Here is a 13,195-nt window from a genome sequence, read left to right as displayed (position 1 = left end):
GCGATTGCATGTACTGATTCCATTACTTGCATGCCACCAATTTTTACAAGAGTGACAGATTTTGCATCCCCTGACTGGAAAAGTAACTTTTAAGTGCATATTTATTTTTAATTTAAATAAAATGTGTAACAGCCCGGATCTCCAGATATTTTATTGTTTTAATATTTTGAGTTTTGAGAAGGGACTCGGCGAGTTGGAGCTCAGACTCGCCGAGTAGGGTCGCGATTCTGGACGCGGGATTCGTTCGGACTCGGCGAGTCCAGGATATGGACTCGGCGAGTCCACGCTGTTTAATGAAACCCTAATTTCTCGGGTTTGGGACCTATTTAAATGGCCTTATGGCCGTCATTTGCATCCATCATTCCATAGAGAGAAACCCTAAAAGTGCTTTAGCGATTTGAGAGTGAAAGGAGGCATTTCTTGACATTTGTGTGTTGTTTAGCAAAGAAGAAGGAGGCTCTAGCCAAGAGGAGGCAAAGGGGACTGCTATTTGGTGGATTGGAAGCTTGACCCTTCAATCTAAAGGTATAATTTCGACTCATCTCCTGTTTTGTGAAGTATATCCGATTTTAGGGTTTCTTGTGGCCTTGTTGAGTTGATTTGATGGCCAAATAGTCCCATGCTAGTGATGAGACTTCGGATCTGGATCCATAGAGGTCCAGAGAGTCTCATTCTTCAAGCTTTATAGAGAACAATGGAGGTCATGACCTTGTGTAGTGAGATTTGTTGAAGATTCTTCATAATTAGTCATATAGAGGTTGTTAATGCATCAAGACTAGGACTTTACGTGATGAATCAGTCTAGGAGGGCCAGATCTATGAATTGTTGGAGTAGATCTGACCTTAGAAGCAAGTTTGAGTGATTGCATGGAATGGACTCGCCGAGTCCGATGAGCAGACTCGGCGAGTAGCTTGAAGATTGCCTTGGACCGGCCAGAGAGTGGTCCAGACGAGTCAGGAGTTGACCCAGTGAGTCAGGGCGAGTTAGAGAGGATTGTCATGTGGTCTGAGTCGAGCTGGGACTCGCCGAGTCGTTCTTGAGACTCGGCGAGTTGAGTCGGGGTGGTCCCGCGGTTCTTCCAGGTGGAACTCGTCGAGTCAGGGGGAGTACTCGACGTGTAGAAAGGGAATCCTAGAGAGTTGGTGAGAACGTCTAGACTCGCCGAGTTGCCGCGTGCACTCGCCGAGTCCGGTCAAAGTTGACCGTTGACCGTTGACCTGTGTTGACTTCTTAGGGATAGTCAACCTTAGAGATAAAAGTGTTAATTAGAGTCTTGTGATGTTATAGGAGGATTAGAGCTCGGAGGATCGAGTACGAGGGATTTCCAGGGATCGTGAGATACCGAGACACGCGAGGTGAGTCTTCTCACTATACTTTACCTTGAGTAGGTAATCAGAGTCATGTGATAGAGTATGTGTATGTTATGTGTATGCTATGTGTTGTACTGCATGATGTCTATGTGATTTATGTTGTGCATGCTTATAGAGTTGGAACCGGAAGGTTCCCAGAGTTAGAACCTGAGGGTTCACAGAGTTGGGTGCACGGACCCATAGAGTTATGGCCTCGAGTGGCTAATATGTGTTTTATGTGTGGTATTTTGGGGAACTCACTAAGCTTTGTGCTTACAGTGTTAGTGTTGTTGTTTCAGGTACTAGCGATGACCGTGGGAAGGCGCCGGCTTGATCTGTACACACGTAGAGGAATTCGATATAATTATGTGATCTTGGGATTTGTATGATACATATTGGAATTTGAAATTTGATGTTTTATGAAATTAAGAGAGAAATGCTTTTATAAATTGTGAAAAATAAATTTTAAAATTTTCAGTGTTACAAGTTGGTATCAGAGCCTTGGTTTGAGGGATTCGAGTACACCTTCGGGCGTATTTGAACTCAAACTGAGGATTTGAGATGTATTTTCAAAAAGAGTAAAAGATTTTCGAAAAACGCAGAGCAAGAGATGTGTGTACGATCAGTCAGCGCCCGAACGGTGATTTCCCAAAATACCTTTATATATTATGTGATATTGATATTGATATGATGTATCCGCATGCTAGAGTAGGCTAGGTATTGCTATTAGGACTAGAGTGGCCTGATGTGTGATGCCTTAGCCTAGAGAGAGGTGAGCTGCTATGAGATGCTTGAGAGTGAGTAGGTAGCAGCAAGGGACTTATGAGAAATCTATTAGAGAGTAGTCTATGCATGATAAAGTACTTGAGACCTGGGATCCAAAGAGAAGGACTTGGAGTGTATTCTGGTGCGGTGCGGACAGTAGTATTGGGCCCGTACTACTGGAAGCACCGGAGCAGTGTGCAGCGTAAGTCAGAATCTTTGGAATGCCAAGAATCAAGGAGAAAAGAGTTGTCGAGTGTGAGCATACTCGTGTGGATTCTAATTTATCGTATGTTGTATTTCAGAGGTAGATCATGGTGAGGACACGTTTGATGCCCGAGAGGAGTGGTACCAGTGAGGAGGAGATCCGCCGGATCATTCAGGAGGAGGTGGCTGCGGCCATCAGGGCAGAGATACCGGAGATGTTTGGGTCTATAAAGACCACCTTGATTGAGACGTTTGATGAGCGTTATGCCGCTCTTTCTGAGGCTGCTGCTGCAGCGGCTACCGCAGCGATTGCTGCTGCGAGGCCGTAGGGTGGGGATGCGTTGCTGTTCCGTGAGTTCAGCAACACAAAACCACCAGAGTTTGATGGTACTCAGGATCCGGTGGCAGCTATGAGGTGGATATCTGATATTGAGGGGTGTTTCTTCACTTGCTCGTCTCCTGAGCATTTGAAGGTACGGTTCGCGCTGAACCAGCTTCGCTTGGGAACGAAGGACTGGTGGAAGTTTGTGACAGCGCATTATTCGCCTGCTGAGCTTTCTGCGGTGACCTGGGAGAGGTTCACCACTATGTTTCGGGATGAGTACGTTCCCCAGGTGGAGAGGGAGCGTTTAGCACAGGAGTTTCTGACCCTCAAGCAGGGTACTGAGTCTGTTACAGCGATCACGAGGATGTTCCACGAGAGGGCGATGTTCTGCCCTGAGCACGTGTCCACTGAGCAGGCACGTATGAGCCGCTACTTGAGCATCTTGAGGAGGGATATTCGGGAGTTCGCTGCGAACTCCTCGTACCGGACATTTGCCGAGCTTCAGGCAAATGCCCGGAAGAGGGAGATTGAGCTTGAGACCCAGGCCAGGGAGGAGGCAGAGTCTCAGGGGAGGGATCGGCGACCGGCGTTGTCGCAGCCGGCCGCCAAGCGGGCCAAGCCTGCTGATCCCAGACCAGGGAGCCAGAAGGGCCGCACTTGCGGAAAGTGCGGCAAGGGTCATGACGGAGTCTGCCGAGCAGGGTCTTGCTACAAATGTGGTAAGGAGGGGCACATGGCCAAGGACTGCCCCAAGGGGTTTGCAGTGTGCTTTCACTGCAACCAGACCGGACACCGGAAGGCCGAGTGTCCGCAGTTGCGCGGAGCATCTCAGGGGTCTGCTCCTGCCGCCATCAGAGTTACAGAGAGTCGGCCTGTGAAGGCCGAGACACCGAGAGCTCGAGGGAGAGCCTTCCAGCTGACTGCGGAGGAGGTCCGCGCTGCGCCCGATGTTGTGGCTGGTATGTTTCCTTTCGTGTATTTATTTTGACATATGATGTTATGCTTATATTATGATATGTGTAGGTACTTTTCTTGTGAATTCCGTACCTGCTTTAGTGTTATTTGACTCGGGTGCGAGTCGGTCTTTTGTATCTTTGGCCTTTAGCCAGCATATCAGTGCTAGTCGTGAGGCACTGAGTCGGCCTCTGAGAGTCTCCATAGCTGATGATAGAGTGATTTGTGCCGCAGAGGTTTTCCGGGGATGTGTGTTAGAGATCTTCGGGATTGAGTTTCCGATTGATCTGATTCCTATTGCGATGGGTGATGTTTGTGTCATTGTGGGCATGGACTGGTTGAGCCGATTCGGCGCGATTATCGACTGTGAGCGTCAGCTGGTGACTATACGAGACCCTAGTGGGGGAGTTCTTTCGGTGTACGATGAGGGTACACGTTCGGGATCAGCCTTTTGTTCGGCCGCCAGGGCGAGGCAGTGTCTACAGCAGGGCTGTAAGGGTTTTGTGGCGTATGTGATGGATACGCGAGCGACTTCCGAGAGACCGAGTTCAGTTGGGGAGGTACCGGTGGTATGTGAGTTTCCAGATGTCTTTCCCGAGGAGCTGCCGGGAGTACCTCCTGTGAGGCAAGTAGAGTTTGGTATTGATTTGGTTCCGGGGGCTGCGCCTATAGCTAAGGTGCCTTATCGTCTTGCACCTCCAGAGATGCAAGAGTTATCCTCGCAGCTTCAGGAGTTGCTGGGGAAGGGATTTATTCGGCCGAGCAGCTCGCCGTGGGGAGCACCTATTCTGTTTGTCAAGAAGAAGGATGGTTCATACCGGATGTGTATTGATTACCGGGAGTTGAACAAGCTGACGGTCAAGAACCGTTACCCGTTGCCGAGGATCGACGATTTATTTGATCAGTTGCAGGGAGCATCTTGGTTTTCCAAGATCGATTTGAGGTCGGGATATCATCAGGTGAGGGTGCGAGATGGGGACGTCCAGAAGACAGCTTTCAGGACGCGTTATGGGCATTATGAGTTTGTGGTGATGCCTTTTGGGCTCACCAATGCCCCGGCGGTGTTCATGGATCTCATGAACAGGGTATGTAGGCCGATGTTGGATCGGTCGGTGATTGTATTTATCGATGATATTCTGGTGTATTCGAGATCTAGGGAGCAGCATGAGGAACATTTGAGGGAGGTCCTTGGGGTACTGAGATCGGAGAAGCTTTATGCAAAGTTCTCCAAGTGTGATTTCTGGTTACGGGAGGTCCAGTTCCTAGGACATCTCGTTAACCAGGAAGGGATTCTGGTCGATCCGGCCAAGGTTGAGGCGGTGATGGGTTGGGAGGTGCCAAAGTCACCCTCTGAGATCAGGAGCTTCCTTGGATTAGCAGGGTATTATCGGAGATTTATCAAGGATTTCTCCAAGATCGCAGTGCCGCTCACCAGGTTGACCCGGAAGGGTGTTGCATTCTCATGGGGTCCCGAGCAGCAGACCTCCTTTGAGACACTTCGCCAGAGGTTGTGCGAAGCCCCGGTATTAGCTCTCCCGGAAGGGATGGAGGATTTTGTAGTATATTGTGATGCATCGATTTTGGGGTTGGGTGCGGTGTTGATGCAGAGGGGTCATGTGATAGCATATGCATCGAGGCAGCTGAAGCCTCATGAGACAAGATATCCCACGCATGATCTAGAGTTGGGGGCAGTAGTGTTCGCCCTCAAGATTTGGCGCCACTACTTATATGGGGTTCGATGTACGATATACACGGACCATAAGAGCTTGAAGTACTTGATGGATCAGCCCAATCTAAACATGCGTCAGAGGAGGTGGTTAGATGTGGTCAAGGATTATGATTGTGAGATCCTGTACCACCCGGGCAAGGCCAACGTGGTGGCCGATGCGTTGAGCCGCAGGGCGGAGAGCACTCCATTGCGAGATGTATGTTTGAGATTGACCATGATAGCTCCGGTATTGGATGCCATTCGTGGGGCACAGGCCGAGGCTGTGCAGCCGGAGATGCAGAAGAGGGAACGGGTCGTTGGTTTGGTTTCAGAATTCGTTACGGATGGGCGAGGGCTTATGACTTTTCAGGGTCGGATTTGGGTACCGTTCGTGGGTGGTACGCGCACTTCCTTGATGGAGGAGGCTCATCGGTCGAAATTTTCGATCCATCCGGGGGCTACGAAGATGTATTTGGATTTGAGGAGAGAGTATTGGTGGCCCTGTATGAAGAGGGACGTCGCGTGGTTCGTTGAGAGGTGCTTGACCTGCCGTAGGGTTAAGGCCGAGCACCAGAGACCGCATGGCAAGTTGCAGCCATTGGAGGTTCCCGAATGGAAATGGGAACAGATCACTATGGATTTCATCACCAAATTGCCGAGAACTACCAGGGGAGTTGATGCAATTTGGGTGATTGTGGATAGGTTGACGAAGAGCGCTCACTTCCTTGCCATCAGTGAGAGTTCTTCAGCAGAGAAGTTGGCAGAGTTATATGTGAGGGAAGTGGTATCTCGGCATGGGGTGCCGATCTCGATTGTTTCAGACCGTGATGTGCGCTTTACTTCCAGATTCTGGAAGAAATTTTATGAGGAGTTGGGTACTAGATTGCATTTTAGTACCGCATATCATCCCCAGACAGACGGTCAGAGTGAGCGGACGATTCAGACGCTTGAGGACATGCTTCGAGCATGTGTGTTGGATTTTGGGGGTAGCTGGGATGCGTATCTACCCTTGGCAGAGTTTTCCTACAACAACAGCCATCATTCGAGCATTGGTATGCCACCCTTTGAGCTGTTGTATGGTAGGAGGTGTCGGACCCCCATTTGCTGGGGAGAGGTCGGGCAGAGAGTGATGGGCAGTACCGAGATCGTGCTTCAGACGACAGAGCAGATTCAGCAGGTCAGACAGAGGTTGTTGACCGCCCAGAGTCGACAGAAGAGTTATGCAGACAGATGCCGGTCCGAGCTTGAGTTTCAGGTCGGTGACTTCGTTTTCCTGAAGGTCTCTCCTTGGAAAGGGGTGATTCGATTCAGGAAGAGGGGCAAGTTGGGGCCCCGGTATATTGGGCCATTTCGCGTGATTGCGAGGGTAGGCCGGGTAGCCTATCGTTTGGAATTGCCAGCAGAGTTGGGGCAAATCCACGACACTTTTCATGTGTCGCAATTGAGGAAATGTATTGCCGATGAGTCGGCAGTAGTTCCATTAGAGGATATTCAGGTAGATGCGAGCCTGAATTACGCCGAGAGACCAGTAGCCATCAGAGATCGGAAGATCAAGGTTCTGAGGAACAAGGAGGTACCTTTGGTGTTGGTTCAGTGGCAACACCGGAAGGGATCAGAGATGACCTGGGAGCCGGAGCGCGAGATGCGGGCTCAGCATCCGGAGCTATTTTAGAGCGAGACTTCGAGGGCGAAGTCTAATCCTAGTGGGGGAGAATTGTAACAGCCCGGATCTCCAGGTATTTTATTGTTTTAATATTTTGAGTTTTGAGAAGGGACTCGGCGAGTTGGAGCTCAGACTCGCCGAGTAGGGTCGCGATTCTGGACGCGGGATTCGTTTGGACTCGGCGAGTCCAGGATATGGACTCGGCGAGTCCACGCTGTTTAATGAAACCCTAATTTCTCGGGTTTGGGACCTATTTAAATGGCCTTATGGCCGTCATTTGCATCCATCAGTCCATAGAGAGAAACCCTAAAAGTGCTTTAGCGATTTGAGAGTGAAAGGAGGCATTTCTTGACATTTGTGTGTTGTTTAGCAAAGAAGAAGGAGGCTCTAGCCAAGAGGAGGCAAAGGGGACTGCTATTTGGTGGATTGGAAGCTTGACCCTTCAATCTAAAGGTATAATTTCGACTCATCTCCTGTTTTGTGAAGTATATCCGATTTTAGGGTTTCTTGTGGCCTTGTTGAGTTGATTTGATGGCCAAATAGTCCCATGCTAGTGATGAGACTTCGGATCTGGATCCATAGAGGTCCAGAGAGTCTCATTCTTCAAGCTTTATAGAGAACAATGGAGGTCATGACCTTGTGTAGTGAGATTTGTTGAAGATTCTTCATAATTAGTCATATAGAGGTTGTTAATGCATCAAGACTAGGACTTTACGTGATGAATCAGTCTAGGAGGGCCAGATCTATGAATTGTTGGAGTAGATCTGACCTTAGAAGCAAGTTTGAGTGATTGCATGGAATGGACTCGCCGAGTCCGATGAGCAGACTCGGCGAGTAGCTTGAAGATTGCCTTGGACCGGCCAGAGAGTGGTCCAGACGAGTCAGGAGTTGACCCAGTGAGTCAGGGCGAGTTAGAGAGGATTGTCATGTGGTCTGAGTCGAGCTGGGACTCGCCGAGTCGTTCTTGAGACTCGGCGAGTTGAGTCGGGGTGGTCCCGCGGTTCTTCCAGGTGGAACTCGTCGAGTCAGGGGGAGTACTCGACGTGTAGAAAGGGAATCCTAGAGAGTTGGTGAGAACGTCTAGACTCGCCGAGTTGCCGCGTGCACTCGCCGAGTCCGGTCAAAGTTGACCGTTGACCGTTGACCTGTGTTGACTTCTTAGGGATAGTCAACCTTAGAGATAAAAGTGTTAATTAGAGTCTTGTGATGTTATAGGAGGATTAGAGCTCGGAGGATCGAGTACGAGGGATTTCCAGGGATCGTGAGATACCGAGACACGCGAGGTGAGTCTTCTCACTATACTTTACCTTGAGTAGGTAATCAGAGTCATGTGATAGAGTATGTGTATGTTATGTGTATGCTATGTGTTGTACTACATGATGTCTATGTGATTTATGTTGTGCATGCTTATAGAGTTGGAACCGGAAGGTTCCCAGAGTTAGAACCTGAGGGTTCACAGAGTTGGGTGCACGGACCCATAGAGTTATGGCCTCGAGTGGCTAATATGTGTTTTATGTGTGGTATTTTGGGGAACTCACTAAGCTTTGTGCTTACAGTGTTAGTGTTGTTGTTTCAGGTACTAGCGATGACCGTGGGAAGGCGCCGGCTTGATCTGTACACACGTAGAGGAATTCGATATAATTATGTGATCTTGGGATTTGTATGATACATATTGGAATTTGAAATTTGATGTTTTATGAAATTAAGAGAGAAATGCTTTTATAAATTGTGAAAAATAAATTTTAAAATTTTCAGTGTTACAAAATGTAATGCCTTAAGGTTAAGTATCTTACCTCAAATCCAATAGTTGTTCTTGTGGGTATATTTAGTCTCATGCCATATGCTTTTCTTTGATCAAAAATTAAACTTGGATTGACCTCGATAAAATAGTAATGGCTTCCAACCTGTAAAAGTAGTATTTATTTAAGTAATTATATAAGAGAAAAATATTAAAATGTGAAAAGGAAAGTAGGAAGCCACCTGTATTGGTCTATCTCCATTGTTAGTTACTTTAAGGACTACTGCTCCCCTTCCAGAATTAAGCGTTACATCCATGTTTGAAGGTTGGTTCTCCAGGAATCTTACAACTTTCTAGATTTGGAAGCTTTTCAAGTGAAGGAACTACAAATATCCATCAAATTTGGCACCCAAGATAAGTAAAATGGATCTGAAAAGATGAAAGTACAGATTGCTGACCTGGAAGAAAAGATCCATGTAAAGCCATTTCAAGATTTCCATTTTCACAAGATACTGGATCATCTATAGTAATTAACTTTGTTCCATCAGGAAAGGTTCCCTCTACCTAAACATAATGTAACAGATCACCTTTTAGTTGACAAAATAGTCTAAAAAATATATGTACATCTATATCTTCTCTCCCAGTAGCATGAAAGTTGTAGCTATCACCATTACACACAAGAAGAATGTTCCCACCAATAAGCTTCTAAAAAGTTCGCCAATCTTTTTCACAATTTAAAAAAATTAAAAATGACTTGTTTTGCAAAATGAAAATTTAGCGAATACTACCTCAACATATACCTCTCCTTTCCTTTCTTCATCAATTATCCCACAGGTTTGACTCACGTTTCATGAGAACTAATAAGAAAAAAGAGCAGACTTATTAGTAATATTAAGTATGAGTATCATTAAATTAAGTCAATAAACAACATTCACATGTAATCCAACGCTTAGTGTAAATTAAAGGTCTTAGTAGTTTCCAAAATAATGTAAGAGTGTTCTCTAGTATTGATGCAACAACCTGTGATATAGTGAAAGTTCATGTAAAAAAGCATTTGGATTTTTCTCAATATGAAAAATAAAAGATTAAAATGATAAATTTGTAATGCTGATAAGATACCTTGTCAATGTTATTTTTGGTAACTACCACACCAAGTGCTCCACCAAGAGACCTTCCAAAGACAACTAGTTGAGAAGTGTCAATGTTTGTCCTCTGGCTGAGATGATCTAGAGAAGCCTAGTTGAAATGTATGTGATTGAGTTCGAATAAATTAGATAAAAAAGAGAAAAAAGAAAAAGAAAATCATTTTAACGGATTATGGCTAGAATGAAACCTGAGCATCCCTAATGATTCCTTGTTGAGAAGGATAACCACCACTAGCACCATATCTATTTATTGTCAACAAGATAAAGATTAGAATTAATTGCATCTAGAATTGACTCCAATCCCTACAAGTCATTATCCATCTATTTGTTTAAACGGTTTCCTTTAGTTTTATGGTTAATTATTATCTAACACCATATTCAATTAACTTTGGATCCAAAATATGAAACTTACTTGACCTAAAACAAATAAATCCTTGTGGATGAGATCCCTTTCTCAATATTGTACAATTTAGTGTTCAAGTTGAACTTATAGGAACGAAATGAACTCTCATATGAATCATTTAGGTAAGCTAAAACTTAAAATACTTTCAAATATCGATCAGCAATGAAGATAAGTTAAAACTTAAATTACCTTCAAATATTGACTGCCAATAAAGATAAGAGCCCTAGAACAAACCCGTGTCATGTGACAAGGTTGATCAACCTAAGAGAAAAGAGAATAAGATAAGATAATGTTTTCCAGTTGCCTCTCAAGTTTTAGCTCATTTGACCTTAATCTGAGTGCCTACAAAAGACACATGTATATGAATATACTATCTACAAAAGATTTGACATTGTATTTTTAACTTAGTTAATTAAATTTATACCTTCTCTTCTAATCCAATAACTTCATAAGCCAATAGCTTGGAACGTTCATCAACTGCACTACATTCTAACTGAGGATTTCCATACCCTGTACTCATAGCCTCAAGTCCCAACTAATCACATAAATAAATAAAACATATTTCAAAATTCAATCATCAAGTTAATGTTTATTGCATCTTATTAGATAAGATACTAACCAGTTAAGCCTTAATTTCTTCCTACAATCTCTCTATATCCAACTTTAACTAGTTCACAATGCCTCTCTGCAAAAGAAACAAAAAAAGATTTACAATAGTTAAAATTTTCTTTTTCAAAATGATTATCTTAGAAAATGAACAACCTGTTGGTTATAAATGTCAGTAAGTGCTGATCTTTTCCAGAAACTAGTTCAACAACTGTATTAATCAAAAACAATTGTTGATATATAAAAGGTATTAAAGGGAAATCACAATGTCATTGTCCCTATAGTAATGAGTAAGATACCTGAAATACCCTGGGCACTTGCTGCATGAGCAAGCATCATCTTTCCATTAGCATCACCAATGCAATACAAGTGAGGGACCTAAAAAGACTAATATTTTATCATTTTATGTTTAAAGAAATAAACTTAAAAAAATCCAATTAAAATTTTGATGTCAATTTTGAGTGAATACTAGTTCTCCCTTTGAGTCAATCACTCTCATGCGTTCATCAACAGGAATAAAATCACGTTGTGTTTGAACATTCACCTATAAAAATCAAAAAAGACGATAATGGCCTCTGTATTTTCATCATCGAAAATATCCTAAAACCCTAAACCCTAAGAAATGCAGCTTTGTAGATGTATTGATGAGTTCACTTACAATCTCAAGACCAAGCCCTTCTGTGAATGGAGCTCTTCCAGTTGTAATAAGAGCAACATCTACCTATAACAAATAATAAATTCACAGAGGTAAAATGACCTCCTGATGATCAGATGACCATATCCTGAAAAGACTACTATATAAGTGGATAGAAACATGTGACAATACATACCAGTTACATCTTTCTATCTTGAATTTGCAACCATGCAACAAAGTCTTTGTATTTATTTATCTATTGATTTGAAGTATGCAGAGTATGCTCTGCTAAAAAATGATGCAGAGTTCGTTGCTAAAGAGCCACATTCAACTTTTCTTTTCAGCAACTATGTTCAACAAACAGTAAATGCCACTATTCATCAATTGTAACATCAATTTGCAGCTAGTACTATCATCTAACACATAACATTGGCCTAAAATTATGCATATCATCCATAAAGTTCAAAATTACCTCCTAAGTTAATCAAATTTGTAAGAACAAGATCTTGGAGGGGATAACCACCACAGTTTTCAAGCAACCAATAGATCGAACTATGTTGGCAGGAAACATCGAGTGGACGAGGAAAGGAGACGGACCAAGAGGAAAGCCAACGAGAATGTTCCTTGGCGTTGCTTCAAGTAAACTTCAAAGAGGGGAGATACAGGTAAGAGAGGCGATGCAGGCGGATGGTGGTGGAGGTTATTTCTAGGGGGAGGAGGGAATTGATTCGACGTACTATGGTTTAGGGTTTTGGGAGGAAATTATGTTTAGGGCTTTTGGGAGGAAATTCAGAGAGGATGAAAATAAAACGAGGGAACAAAGAAAAAAATAGCACGAAATGAAAAAAAGGGAGTGTGCCTTTCAGTGACCGATTGGCGAGGCCCAAGAAAAAATCCTCCGTTTCTAAGAAATCTGTAGCTATTCCCTAGCTAAAGATCTTTAAATTTGCGACAGATTAGCAAGGGATTCCTTTTGTCGAAAAAAATAGATCAATTTGTCGTTTAATCCCTGGGTAACCCCTCACTAAACTTCTGAAATTAATTTGGTTGAGGTATTTGTGAAATCTGTAGCTGATCCCTTGGAAAACCTTAGCTAATTAGCTATAGAAAAGTTCTGTCGCTGATTCCGTCGCAGAAAGTCAGGTTTCTAGTAGTGAAACTTGTTATCATATAGTAGCTTCAAAACGTTTGTATCTGCTCAATTTCTAATACTTTTTTCATAAATATAAATCAAGTTTAATAGTACTTCCATGGTTTTAAAGGATGGAATTCATGATTCCATTCCATTTTGTTATTTTACCAACATCATCTATTCATCTATATATTGCATAATGTCTACTAAAATGTTAACACTATCATCTTTATCTTAATTATCTAAATTTTGAAGTCCAATTTCAACACCAAACAAAGTGGATGTTTGTGTTCTGTTTTGTTCTCCCGATCATTCTAGAGAAGCACAAGGAAAACCTTTTATTAACCTTTCATGAAAAAGTTGCTGATATTTGAAATGAATTGGATTTTGGATGTATTTTTATAAGATTGGGGTGTTACATACCTTCTTGACAAGTAAATTCGATACAATGGAGAATTATTAACCTTTCCTCCTAGTTGGGATTGAAATCAACAAGTTGTCATTACAATATTTTTTCAAGAAATACAAAAACATACCATGCTATAAATTGTGAATATCTGACTGCAAAT

This window comes from Lactuca sativa, chromosome 5 (assembly GCF_002870075.4).
Source record: "Lactuca sativa cultivar Salinas chromosome 5, Lsat_Salinas_v11, whole genome shotgun sequence".
Lineage (NCBI taxonomy): Eukaryota > Viridiplantae > Streptophyta > Magnoliopsida > Asterales > Asteraceae > Lactuca > Lactuca sativa.
The sequence above is the reverse complement of the archived record's forward strand: the minus strand, read 5'-3'. Positions refer to the sequence as shown.